The 12,330-nt window shown below is 43.4% G+C and overlaps 1 long non-coding RNA gene across 1 annotated transcript; it reads left to right on the top strand.

The window, feature by feature from the left end:
* Positions 1-373: 373 nt before the first annotated feature.
* LOC115136403 (uncharacterized) lies at positions 374-10,068 on the top strand. The gene is made up of 6 exons (XR_003864611.2): positions 374-515; positions 630-1,353; positions 2,749-2,890; positions 5,189-5,319; positions 7,214-7,276; positions 7,384-10,068. It is a non-coding gene; the product is annotated as an uncharacterized LOC115136403 (long non-coding RNA).
* Positions 10,069-12,330: the final 2,262 nt, after the last annotated feature.

The following is a 12,330-nucleotide window of genomic DNA, read 5'->3' as shown; positions in this document are numbered from 1 at the left end:
GTAGTAGCTCCATCTCACGCCTCAAAGACACACAGTCCCACATTAGCAACGATGTGAGCAAGGTAATAATATTAATAATATTTTAGTTAAGAAGAGTGAAAACATACATTTATCAGTTACAACTAAACATTTACATTTTTGAATGTCAAAATGTGGCTCAGTTATTTATATATCCACGGTATTCTGCTCGACAGGCTTTGGACTTTAGCACGTATAGCACTTTAACGCACAGGGCACTCTGGTTGGTGTCACCTCGTTAGTCAGTATGTGTTCCACCTGTGCTGGTTGCCATCACGTTAGTGGGAAGGTTTTTCACCTGCCCAGGTGCTATTTAAGAGTAGCTGGCCCAGTCCTCTTGAGAGGTGTAGAGGGACTCTCCCCATCTGATTTCTAGAAAAACATTCCTTTGTCTGATTTAGTTTTGTTCCACCTTTTTGGTATGCTTCCTGTCTTTAAGTTTGGTTGGGTTTTTCTTTTGTTTGCCTCTTCTTGGGCAGATTCAGTGGGTGCTCATGGTAGGTGTCTTTTAGGTTCCAGTTGATGTTGCTAGTCAACTTTTAGTGGACACCCCCATGAGTGTCTTTCACAACCCCTCCTAACCCCCCCCCCTCCACCTGTTTAATTTACAGCCAGTACCGCCAGCATATCTCAGAGAGCACGTGCTTTCGCTTCCCCATCCTGGAAGTGCACCTCAAGGACCTGATAGCAGTGGCCCTGCCTGACTGGAGCGACCGCGAGAAGACCCAGGTCAACCTGGCCAAGACCCAGCAGCTGTATGCAATCCTCCAGCAGCTAGCGCTGACCCAGACCGCACCACTCAGTGTTGATGCCACCATGGACCTGCTCAACCTGCTCATGGTTTGGCCCGGGTGACTGATACTGAATGACTTGATAGATTTGTTTTACCGGTTAGCTTTAGCATTTTATTTTTGTGTATTGTTCCTGTCTGGTATCTCTGGACCAGTACCATTCAGAGGAAGAGATCTATCAGCTGTCTCTGCAGAGGAAGCCACGTACTGCCAGGCGAGGTGAAATTGTGGGTAATCCACATTTCTGTTTTGGTTTGTCCTTCTTCCACGAGCCTGCCTGTGATAGAGGAATGGGCATCTTCAGTGAAGCCCGAAGCCAACCTCATCAGCAGCAAACGCATACAGAAGATGGTTGCGGTAGGCTGTTCAACCTATTGAATGCAATTATGAAACACGACAATGATCCTTTAATTTGGTCATATTTCAGTCAGTGCTTAAGAATTCCGACGCTGATGAAGACGACTACATCTCTACAGGAGGGATTTGAGATCATTAGGACCAAACTCCCATACCTCTGCAAGTTTGATGACCTGGATAAGAGTCAGTGAGTATCACCGGTTATAACTATTCATGACAGATGTAGTAAATGAATAATTCAAGCTACGGTGTTAGTCATAACGGCCAGCATCTTGACTAAACAAAGCAAAAAAAAAGAAAGGTCCCTTTCTCTGGACCCTGTCCTTCAAATATCATTTGTAAAAATCCAAATGTCTTCATTGCACAGGGTTTAAACATGGTTTCCCATGCTTGGTCAATGAACCATAAACAATTCATGAACATGCACCTGTGGAATGATTGTTAAGACACTAACCGCTTACAGACGGTAGGCAATTTAAGGTCACAGTTATTGAGGCTTAGGACACTGAAGAGACCTTTCTACTGACTCTGGAAAACATCAAAAGAAAGATGCCCAGGGTCCCTGCTCATCTGCGTGATCGTGCCTTAGGCATGCTGCAAGGAGGCATGAGGACTGCAGATGTGGCCAGGGCAATAAATTGCAATGTACGTCCTGTGAGCTGCCTGAGACAGGACGGACAGCTGATCGTCCTCGCAGTGGCAGACCATGTGTAACAACACCCGCACAGGATCCGGACATCTGAACATCACACCTGCGGGACAGGTACAGGATGGCAACAACTGCCTGAGTTACACCAGGATCGCACAATCCTTCCATCAGTGCTCAGACTGTCCGCAATAGGCTGAGAGAGGCTGGACTGAGGGCTTGTAGGCCTGTTGTAAGGCAGGTCCTCACCAGACATCACCAGCAACAATGTCACCTATGGGCACAAATCCACTGTTGCTGGACCAGACTGGGCTCGCAAAAAGTGCTTTTCACTTACGTGTCGCGGTTTTGTCTCACCAGGGGTGATGGTCGGATTCGCGTTTATCATCGAACGAATGAGCGTTACACCGACGGATCGCGCTGGAGGTTCCGTCATGGTCTGGGGAGGTGTGTCACAGCATCATCGGATCGAGCTTGTTATTTGCAGGCAATCTCAACGCTGTGCGTTACAGGGAAGACATCCTCCTCCCTCATGTGTCTATTAACTTGCAGGTGCCTTGGTGGAAGAGTGTGGTAACATCTCACAGTAAGAACTGGCAAATCTTGTGTAGTCCATGAGGAGATGCACTGCAGTACTTATTGCAGCCGGTGGCCACACCAGATAATGAATGTTTTTGTCTTGATCCCCCCCCCCCCCCCTTTTGTTCAGGGAGACATTATTCCGCTTCTGTTAGTCACATGTCTGGAACTTGTTCAGTTTGTCTGTTGAATCTTATGTTTTATACAAATATTTACCCATGTTAAGTTTGCTGAAAATGAACACAGTCGAGAGTCAGAGGACGTTTCTTTTTTTGCTGAATTGACATGTTTAGTTCCATTAGTCACACACAGTCTCTTGTTACTGTAATACTGACATTTGACCCCTCACCCGCTCAGGGATGGTAGAATCAGTCAGGAGACGATCGACTACATCACCGAGGCTGGGCGTTCATCCACACGTTTTTAGAGATGACCTGCAGGAAGCCTACACTTTGCCATCCCTGTAAAGGGGTTGTAAGAATGCCGACGCTTCAACTATGTAAGACTCCATGTAAAAGCGGTTTTAATCATAAGGGACATAACATATGAATCAACATGGTGGAAACATTTAGTACCAAGACCTGTGTGTACAAATGATGTCTTGATCCCCCATAGCAGAGGATGCTCAAATTATGACTAGCGTTGTTGCGATTGTGGAGTAAGATATTCAGAGAACACCATTTAGGATGTAGAACAGTAAGGGTGCTGATGGTAATATTATGTAACAAAACACACCCACACACACCGGTTCTGTTTCCTATTTTAAAAGTGTTTCTCTCTCGTTGTATCTCTTTCGGTGGACACTTCATCTTCTGCTTCATAGCCTGTGCACTAACTTTAGCTCTGTTCTGTACTAATTGTTTTGAATCAATCAAGTTGTCTGCAAATGACTTGACTCCTGAGAATGCTGACGAAGTCGTGGTTTGTAACTTTCCTTAACTGCTCACTGTTGATTTTATGATCGATTTGAATTGCTTCCTGCAATTTGGATAAAATGATCATTCAGCAATCGGTATCATTTTGAAAGTTACCACCAACCCTGTCCTTTTAAACGCTAAAAAGTGACCGACGCTGGGTTTTTACAAGATAGATGTGTAAAGGTACAGTAATACAAGGATCTGTCAGAATTCTGCGCCCCACGCACAATGGTATGTAATATAGTAATAGTTTATTATACTGAACAAAAGTGGAAATGTAACAGTTTCAAAGTGTTTACTGTGTTACAGTTCATATAAGGAAATAGGTCAATTTAAATAAGTTCATTAGACCCTTTTAACTATGGTTTTCACATGACTGGGCAGGGGCACAGCCATGGGTGGGCCTTGGAGGTCATAGGCCCATCCACTGGGGAGTCAGACCCAGCCAGTCAGAATGAGTTTTTCCCCACAAAATAGCTTTATTACAGACAGAAATACTCCTCAGCACCCCTTTCACCTGATGATCCCGTAGGTGAAGAAGCTGGAAAGGAGGTCCTGGGATGACGTGGTCTGCAGTTGTGAGGCTGGTTGGGCGTGCTACCAAATTTCCTAAAATAAGAGCAGGGCTTATATTAGAGACCTCTCTACTTGAAATCTGTGGCATTGTGTTGTGACACAACTGCAAAAATTAAGTGGCCTTTTATTGTCCCCAGCACAAGGTGCACCTGTGTAATGACCATGCTGTTTAATCAGCTTCATATACCACACCTGTCAGGTGGATGGATTATCTTGGCAACTGAGAAATGCACACTAACAGGGATGTAAACAAATGTAGGTGCACAAAAATAAGCTTTTTGTGCATATGGAACATTTCTGGCATTTAAAAAAAATGTATTTTATTTTATTTATTTGCCAGCAGCATACCACCCTGCATCCCACTGCTGGCTTGCTTCTGAAGCGAAGCAGGGTTGGTCCTGGTCAGTCCCTGGATGGGAGACCACATGCTGATGGAAGTGGTGTTGGACAGCCAGTAGGAGGCACTCTTTCCTCTGGTCTAAAAAATATCCCAATGCCCCAGGGCAGTGATTGGGGACTCTTCCCTGTGTAGGGTGCTGTCTTTCGGATGGGATGTTAAACAGGTGTCCTGACTCTTTGAGGTCATTAAAGATCCCATTGCAGTTATTGTAAGAGTATGGGTGTTAACCCCGGTGTCCTGGCTAAATTCCCAATCTGTCCCTCATACCATCACGGTCACTTAATCATCCCCAGCTTACAATTGGCTCATTCATCCCCCTCCTCTCCCCTGTAACTATTCCCCAGGTCGTTGCTGTAAATGAGAATGTGTTCATTTACCTGGTTAAATTGTTTTATTTCAGCTCATGAAACATGAGACTGACACTTTACATGTTGCGTTTTATATTTTTGTTCAGTGGATATTTCAGAGATTGTTATTTACCAGATCCCATTGCTCAGTGAGACAGTCAGTGTTTGCACTGTACCTCAAGCAAAACCTTTCCAAAACCTATTGCTTAGTTGAACACAAAAGCAATATTTATTTTTTGGGGGGCATGTTTAGTCATTATCCAAAGCAACTTAGTTCGTGCATTCATCTTCAGATAGGGAGGTGAGACAACCACATCAGTCGTGGAAAGAACATTTTCCTCAAACAAAATGAAGTGCAGGTTTTATTTATTTGTACTTAAAATAAAATGGATGTTTTATTTAAGATACTCCGTGAAGAGGTGGGGTTGTCTATAAGAAGCCAAGGATATGCTAGCTATCGAGCAATACATTAGCAATTCCAGTAACAATCCTATCTGTTTTCAGATGTTCCTAAAGATTATCCTCACAGTAACCACTCTTACTCTTCTCCATTCTAGCCTGTGGGGTGAGCTGTCACAAAGACTGTTGCAGCCACCTTGCTGTTGAGTGCTGCAAACCAACAAATGTGCCAGTCACGATCCTTCAGTGTGCCTGATATGGTTTAGCCCCTACACATTCTACATCCGAGGTAAAATCACACGACTCAATTCACCTCTTTTCTTTTACATTCAATCTTTACCTGGATGTCTCAAACTTGGTCTTGGTGCAAATGGACGATACTTCTTTTACAGCTTAGTGCAATTAGGTATGGCACTTTGTCAATTTAGTGCATAGCCTATTATCTTTAATCCGTAACTGGTACAAATGAGATATTGGCTCCTGTCCAATCTATTTGAAACGTGACTAGGCGATTAAGACTAAAGTTCTCACTTTTATTTTTTTTTACTGTAGACCTCTTGTTGTCCTGCTAAGTGCAATACTTGAGGTGTTTCACAAACCGGTATATAAACTCAGCAAAAAAGAAAGGTCCCTTTTTCAGGATCCAAATAACTTCACAGATCTTCATTGTAAAGGGTTAAAACAATGCTTCCATGCCTGTTCAATGAACCATAAACAATTCATGAACATGCACCTGTGGAACGGTCGTTAAGACACTAACAGCTTACAGACAGTAGGCATTTAAGGTCACAGTTATTGAAACTTAGGACACTAAAGAGGCCTTTCTACTGACTCTGAAAAATACCAAAAGAAAGATGCACAGGGTCCCTGCTCATCTGCGTGAACGTGCCTTAGGCATGCTGCAAGGAGGCATGAGGACTGCAGATGTGGCCAGGGCAATACATTGCAATGTCCGTACTGTGAGACGCCTAAGACAGCGCTACAGGGAGACAGGACAGACAGCTGACTGTCCTCGCAGTGGCAGACCACGTGTAACAACACCTGCACAGGATTGGGACATCTGAACATCACACCTGAGGGACAGCTACAGGATGGCAACAACAACTGCCCGAGTTACACCAGGAACGCACAATCCCTCCATCGCTCTGGATAAGAGCGTCTGCTAAATGGCTCAAATGTAAATGTAAATCAGTGCTCAGACTGTCTGCAATAGGCTGAGAGGGGCTGGACTGAGGGCTTGTAGGCCTGTTGTAAGGCAGGTCCTCACCAGACATCACCGGTAACCACGTCGCCTATGGGCATGAACCCATCATCGCTGGACCAGACAGGACTGGCAAAAAGTGCTCTTCACTGACGAGTCACGGTTTTGTCTCACCGGGGGTGATGGTCGGATTCGCGTTTATCGTCGAAGGAATGAGTGTTACACCGAGGCCTGTACTCTGGAGCGGGATCGAGGTGAAGGTTCCATCATGGTCTGGGGCAGTGTGTCACAGCATCATCGGACTGAGCTTGTTGTCATTGCAGGCAATCTCAACGCTGTGCGTTACAGGGAAGACATCCTCCTCCTTCATGTGGTACCCTTCCTGCAGGCTCATCCTGACATGACCCTCCAGCATGACAATGTCACCAGCCATACTGCTCGTGCTGTGCGTGATTTCAGACCGGAATGTCAGTGTTCTGCCATGGCCAGCGACGAGCCCGGATCTCAATCTCACGTCTGGGACCTGTTGGATCCCCCCCCCCCCAAGGTGCCTTGGTGGAAAAGTGGGACGACATCTCACAGCAAGAACTGGCAAATCTGGTGCAGTCCATGAGGAGATGCACTGCAGTACTTAATGCAGCTGGTGGCCACACCAGATAATGACTGTTACTTTTTGAGCCCCCCTGTTCAGGGACACAATTATTCAATGTCTGCTATTCACATGTTTGTGGAATTTGTTCAGTTTTGTCTCAATTGTCGAATCTTGTTGTGTTCATACAAATATTTACACATGTTACGTTTGCTGAAAATAAAGGCAGTTGACAGTGAGGGAACTTCTTTTTTTTTGCTGAGTTTAGTTACCATAGTTTTTACAAATGTATTTTTGTTCCGTGCAAAGTCTTTTGATATCTGCGGTTCTCCAATATGGCTGATTTGGTGCGCTTAACACAGCAAACCTTTCTCTCTCTCTCTCTCTCCCTAGCAAATTGCAAAGGAAGCACCCGACTCTCTGGAGGATGAAGTGTTTGATGTCCACCTTTTTGAGGTAAGAAGGTTAGGATAATGCAGGGTATATGTGTTGGAATAATCTAGTGTAGAAGACATTAGGAACACCTTCCTAATATTGAGTTGTAACCCCTTTTTTGCCCTCAGTACAGTCTCACTTCGTCGGGTGTGTACTCCACAGGGATGCTGGCCGACATTTGTCTCCAATGCTTCCCACACTTTTGTCAAGGTGGCTGCGTGTCATTTGGGTGGCGGACCATTCTACACAGGACATTTTTGTGTGGAAAAACCCCAGCAGCGTTGCAGTTCTTGACCCACTCAAACCAGTGCGCCGGGCACCTACTCCCTTATCCCGTTTAAAGGCACATGAATATTTTGTCTTGCCCGTTCACCCTCTGAATGGCACACATACACAATCCATGTCTCGAGGCTTATAAATCCTTCTTTAACCCGTTTCCTCCCCTTCATCTACACTGATTTTGGAAGTGCATTTAACAGGTGACATCAATCAAGGGATCATTAGCTTACACCAGTCAGTCTGTCATGGAAAGGACCTGTCTCTAATGTTTTTGTACACTGTGTATGTCAACATCTCCTAGTGTGAGCAATGTGCCTGATCAAATGCTCTATCTGCAAGTGTTTTGAAGTAGTCTCTACAATTCCTATCTAAAGTCATCCTATTTTTATACTGCAGTTCTCTATTTCCTGAATTAATTTTGTGGTCCACTTACTAGTTAATTTTCACATCAGAATGAAGACCAACATTGACAAGATCACAAACGTTTCCCATGCTGCCAAGGTGAACTTAAATGAGGACCCGACAGCAATGACACTCCGACGATCTGTGTGATAGAAATGTTTTTGCTCCTGTTTGGATACGCAATGCACGCTAAGAACATTGCAAATATCTCTGACTTTCTCGAGAATGTCAACATTTTCCCCACGTTTTAGAGCTATTGAACCTGAGGAAGGATTGTGTAACTAACTATATGTTAACTTGCTAATGATACTTTGATTCAGTCATTGCATGTTCTGCTGATTTGTGTATTTATTTTCTGATGAATGAATCCTTCATTCTCTTGGCCAGAGCTTTCACAGTAGGTAAACCTGGAGTACAGTAGATGCATATCTCTGCCTGTGCTTGTATACGGCTCATGATAGCTGAAGGTTGCTTCTCCGCTAGGTGGTGAGGTTTTGTGTCAACACTGCATAGCGTAGGCTACCACTGGGATGTAGTATTCTGTCGTTCTTTCACATTCCCTGTTTTTAGTGTAGCCCTATGTTTGTGTATAAAATGTGGGAGTGAATTGTTGATGACAAGGTAAATTGAGGTTCTTTCCTCAGCTAGCCAACCATGTTCATGTTTGATTACATTATATTGTGGTACAATTTTTTAAAAGGCAGAAAGATCTATGGTTTTATATCATAGAATAGAGATGGCATCATGCCCAACTACTTTGGACTTTGCTACCTGTGTACATACAATATGCTGAGGAGTTATTTGTCTCGCTCTGTTACTCCCAAGTGATACTCCCATGAGGGAAGGCAATTAATTTACTCTGAGCAGTGGTTTCTAGGAACTTCAATACATAGCTGAGATGATTCTCTCCGGGATTGTCACACTGTAAAATGTGATAACAGCACAAATATAGGCTACATTTTATACTTATTGCTTAAGGTCCGAGGGGTTGTGGTATATGGCCGATGTACCACAGATAAGGGCTGTTCTTAGGCGCAACACTGAACACTTATCCGTGGTATATCGGCCATATACCATAAACCCCCGATGTGCCTTATTGAGATTATAAACTGGTTACCAATGTAATTAGAGCGGTAAAAATAAATGTTTTGTCATACCCATGGTATATGGTCTGTTTATAAACTGGGTGGTTCATGTCCTGAATGCTGATTGGTTGAAAGCCATGGTTTATCGGTCTGTATACCACGGGTAGACTTTATTACTAGTGTAGCCTATAAGCAGATGTAGGCATTGGGTTGTTTTACACTTGCCAATATACCATGGCTAAGGGCTGTATCAGGGCACTCTGTGTCGCGTCGTGTGTAAGAACAGGCCTTAGCTGTGGTATATTGGCCATATACCACACTCCCTCGATCCTTTATTGCTTAAATATACCACACCTGTCAGCAAATCAGCATTCTGGGCTCGAACCACTCAGTTTATAATAGCCTATAATTTTGAAATCTATTCCTATTGCAAAAAACACGACTTAAAAACATTCTTCTTTATATTTTGTGATAGAGCTTATCAATAATTTTGTCTTTCAAACAGATTCCAATTTAGAGCATTTTGTTGTGTTGGACTTTAGTAGATATTCAGTTTGAGAAATAATGTTTAGTACTTTTGTGCTGTCTTTTATTTGAACCACTCATCTTGCAAACTTGGAGCCTTCAGGTGTTGCTGGCACTCCTGTCAACTTCCAATTTGGTAGGCTGAGGATTTGTCACCATAGTAACTCCACCTCTGGCATCCTGTAGGCATTTACTGGCCTGTGAAAACTGAAGCCATCTCACAAGGGCTAGTCCTATTTATATTGTGGTCGTTTTTTTAAAATAACGCAAGCAAGGTTATTATTGAGGGAGATGTCCAAACCCGTATGATGTTGTCACACTGCATTAACAGCTTTATGGAGCTGAGAGAGAAAATAAAGGGCTTGGATTAGGTCCAAGGCCAGTTATCATGTGTGCAGCGTTTATACACATGAGAGCAGACTATTTAGCATGTGAAATAGGGTATATAATAGCCCCAAATAACTTTTTTTTAAAGCACTTGTTAAGTTATACACCCGAAATGCTCAGAAGGTCCTCCCACCATTACACCTGTCCTCGAATTCACTATTCAATCAATCAAATTCGGTGAAAACCATCACTAAAATGTCCCAATTATGTCGCTATGTATTTGACAAGGTAATGAGAAAAGATGGGCCTACAGGTTCAACCCAATACGTTTGTGATTGTCCTCCATGGCAATGCACATGTACATTTCATTGGGAGTGCACATGATTGGTCAACTACCGTTGACCGCGCCCTCAACCCAATACCGAACCATCAGCACCGCTGAGTCGGGGGGGAGTGATGATTCTGCTGCTGTCTTCAATGCGGTGGAGGAAGACAACTATTGTCTAATGCGGGGATTCCGGGGGTTCATAACTGCACGTCTTTCCAGAAGACGAAGAAGTCTGCAGCGTTTCACCTACATGCTCTATTTTAAATATTCAAAACCTCTGGAATTCTGCCGCGAACTCCGGGATAATTCTAACAAACCACGTTGTCTGCGTATCGGGTGTTGGAGTACAGAATAATGGCCAGGTAAGACCACTGAACATTTCCATGGGGAATGACCTCCGATAAAGAAACATTTAAATATTGGTTCAGGTGTTTATAGTAAAGGTTGTTCCCCTAGACTCCCAGACCCCCGTGGTATGGCTTTGCAGTTGCCTAGGCTATGGACCTCGCTATCATCAGACCTGTGATTGTCTGCACTAGCCTACAATAATAATGTTGCTGCTTTCCAATCGACAAAAATCATCGACTGTCGTCAAGTAATAAGAAATGCGTTATGTTTATGCTATAAATGAGGGCTTCTCGGAGTCATTCGGGTTCTTTCTGCATTGTCTGGGTTACAGCAGCATCAATTGAGGGGAGAGGATAGTCAAAATCCTATAGGGGAGAGGATACATTCGTATTACTGCATGGGTAGTACAAGTGGCTTGGCAATATTTCCCGCAGGGATAGCTTGTTTGTTGGCTCACATCACGCAATGATGAATGGTGTGAATTAGACTTTATTACTAGCGTAGCCTATAAGTAGATGTAGGCATTGGGTCGTTTAACACTTGACAACTATTGTCAAGGTGGTGCTCAGTGTAACTATTGTCAAGGTGGTACTCAGTGTAACTATTGTCAAGGTGGTGCTCAGTGTAACTATTGTCAAGGTGGTGCTCAGTGTTGTAGATGAGGCACAGCTCCTCCATTAATGACAGTTATGTAATTTTGTCACGTTTGTTTCCTCTGGAATTAAATAAGCTACTGATCCAGCCATTGGCAACAAACACAGTAAAGTACTTAATTGTTAAGGAGATATGATTTGATATTGAGATAAAAACGGCTGCATTGCAACTTTAATGAAGTAGCATCATCACACCTGGACCTCACACCCCAGTGGACAAACTTATCCAGGGTGGGTCACAGCAGAGACACACTGATAGCAACAGTGGGCCTCACTCACTCATACAATCAGGTCCAAAGTTATTGTCACCCTTTATAAAGACGAGGGAAAATGACGGTAGAAAATACATAAATAAAATACTGAGCTATATTTTATGCAAAAAAATATATATATATATTTTATACTAATACAATTGCTCAAATAAATAGATTGTGTACATATTATTGGCACCTTAAAGCTTCTTATAAATCAATCCAAAATATTCAATCTGCATGAAGCTTTTACTTTGTATTGTGGATTTCCATGGCTTCCTGTTTCACTGGGGTATGCAGATGAGGTAACACATGTAAAATCCCTTTGTCATCCGTCACCATGGGAAAAGGCAAAGAGCTCACAAATAGAGACAAATGTTGTTGACCTTCATCCGGCAATGGGTACAAAAAAAAATGGCAAAAACATACCACTTACGGCAACATTTAGTCAGTTTTAAACCCACTGGAACAGGAGTAAACTTGCCTGGTATTGGACGTATGTTGTCCCCACGCACAGTGAGGAAAGATGGTCCGGAAGGCAAAGAAAAAATGTAAAGGGCCAAAGTTGAAGAATTACAGAACTTGGTCACATCGTCTGGACGCCAAATCTACAATTAAACACCACCTCCATGCCAATAGCCTCTTTGGAAGGGTTGCCAGGGAAAAAAAGCCTTTATTGAGAGAAACCAATAAATGTTAACGCCTGGAGAATGCTAAACGACATTGGCACTTGAAATGGAACCGGTGCTGTGGTCAGAGGACACCAAAATAGGGCTCTTTGACCATGCACACCAGTGGTGGGTTTGGTGTTGAAACAAGGATGCATGTGCATGCAGTAAATAAGCTCATACCTACTGTAAAATATAGTGGTGGATTT

The sequence above is a fragment of the Oncorhynchus nerka genome, linkage group LG10 (assembly GCF_034236695.1).
Source record: "Oncorhynchus nerka isolate Pitt River linkage group LG10, Oner_Uvic_2.0, whole genome shotgun sequence".
Taxonomy (NCBI): Eukaryota; Metazoa; Chordata; class Actinopteri; order Salmoniformes; family Salmonidae; genus Oncorhynchus; species Oncorhynchus nerka.
The sequence above is the reverse complement of the archived record's forward strand: the minus strand, read 5'-3'. Positions and strand labels throughout refer to the sequence as shown.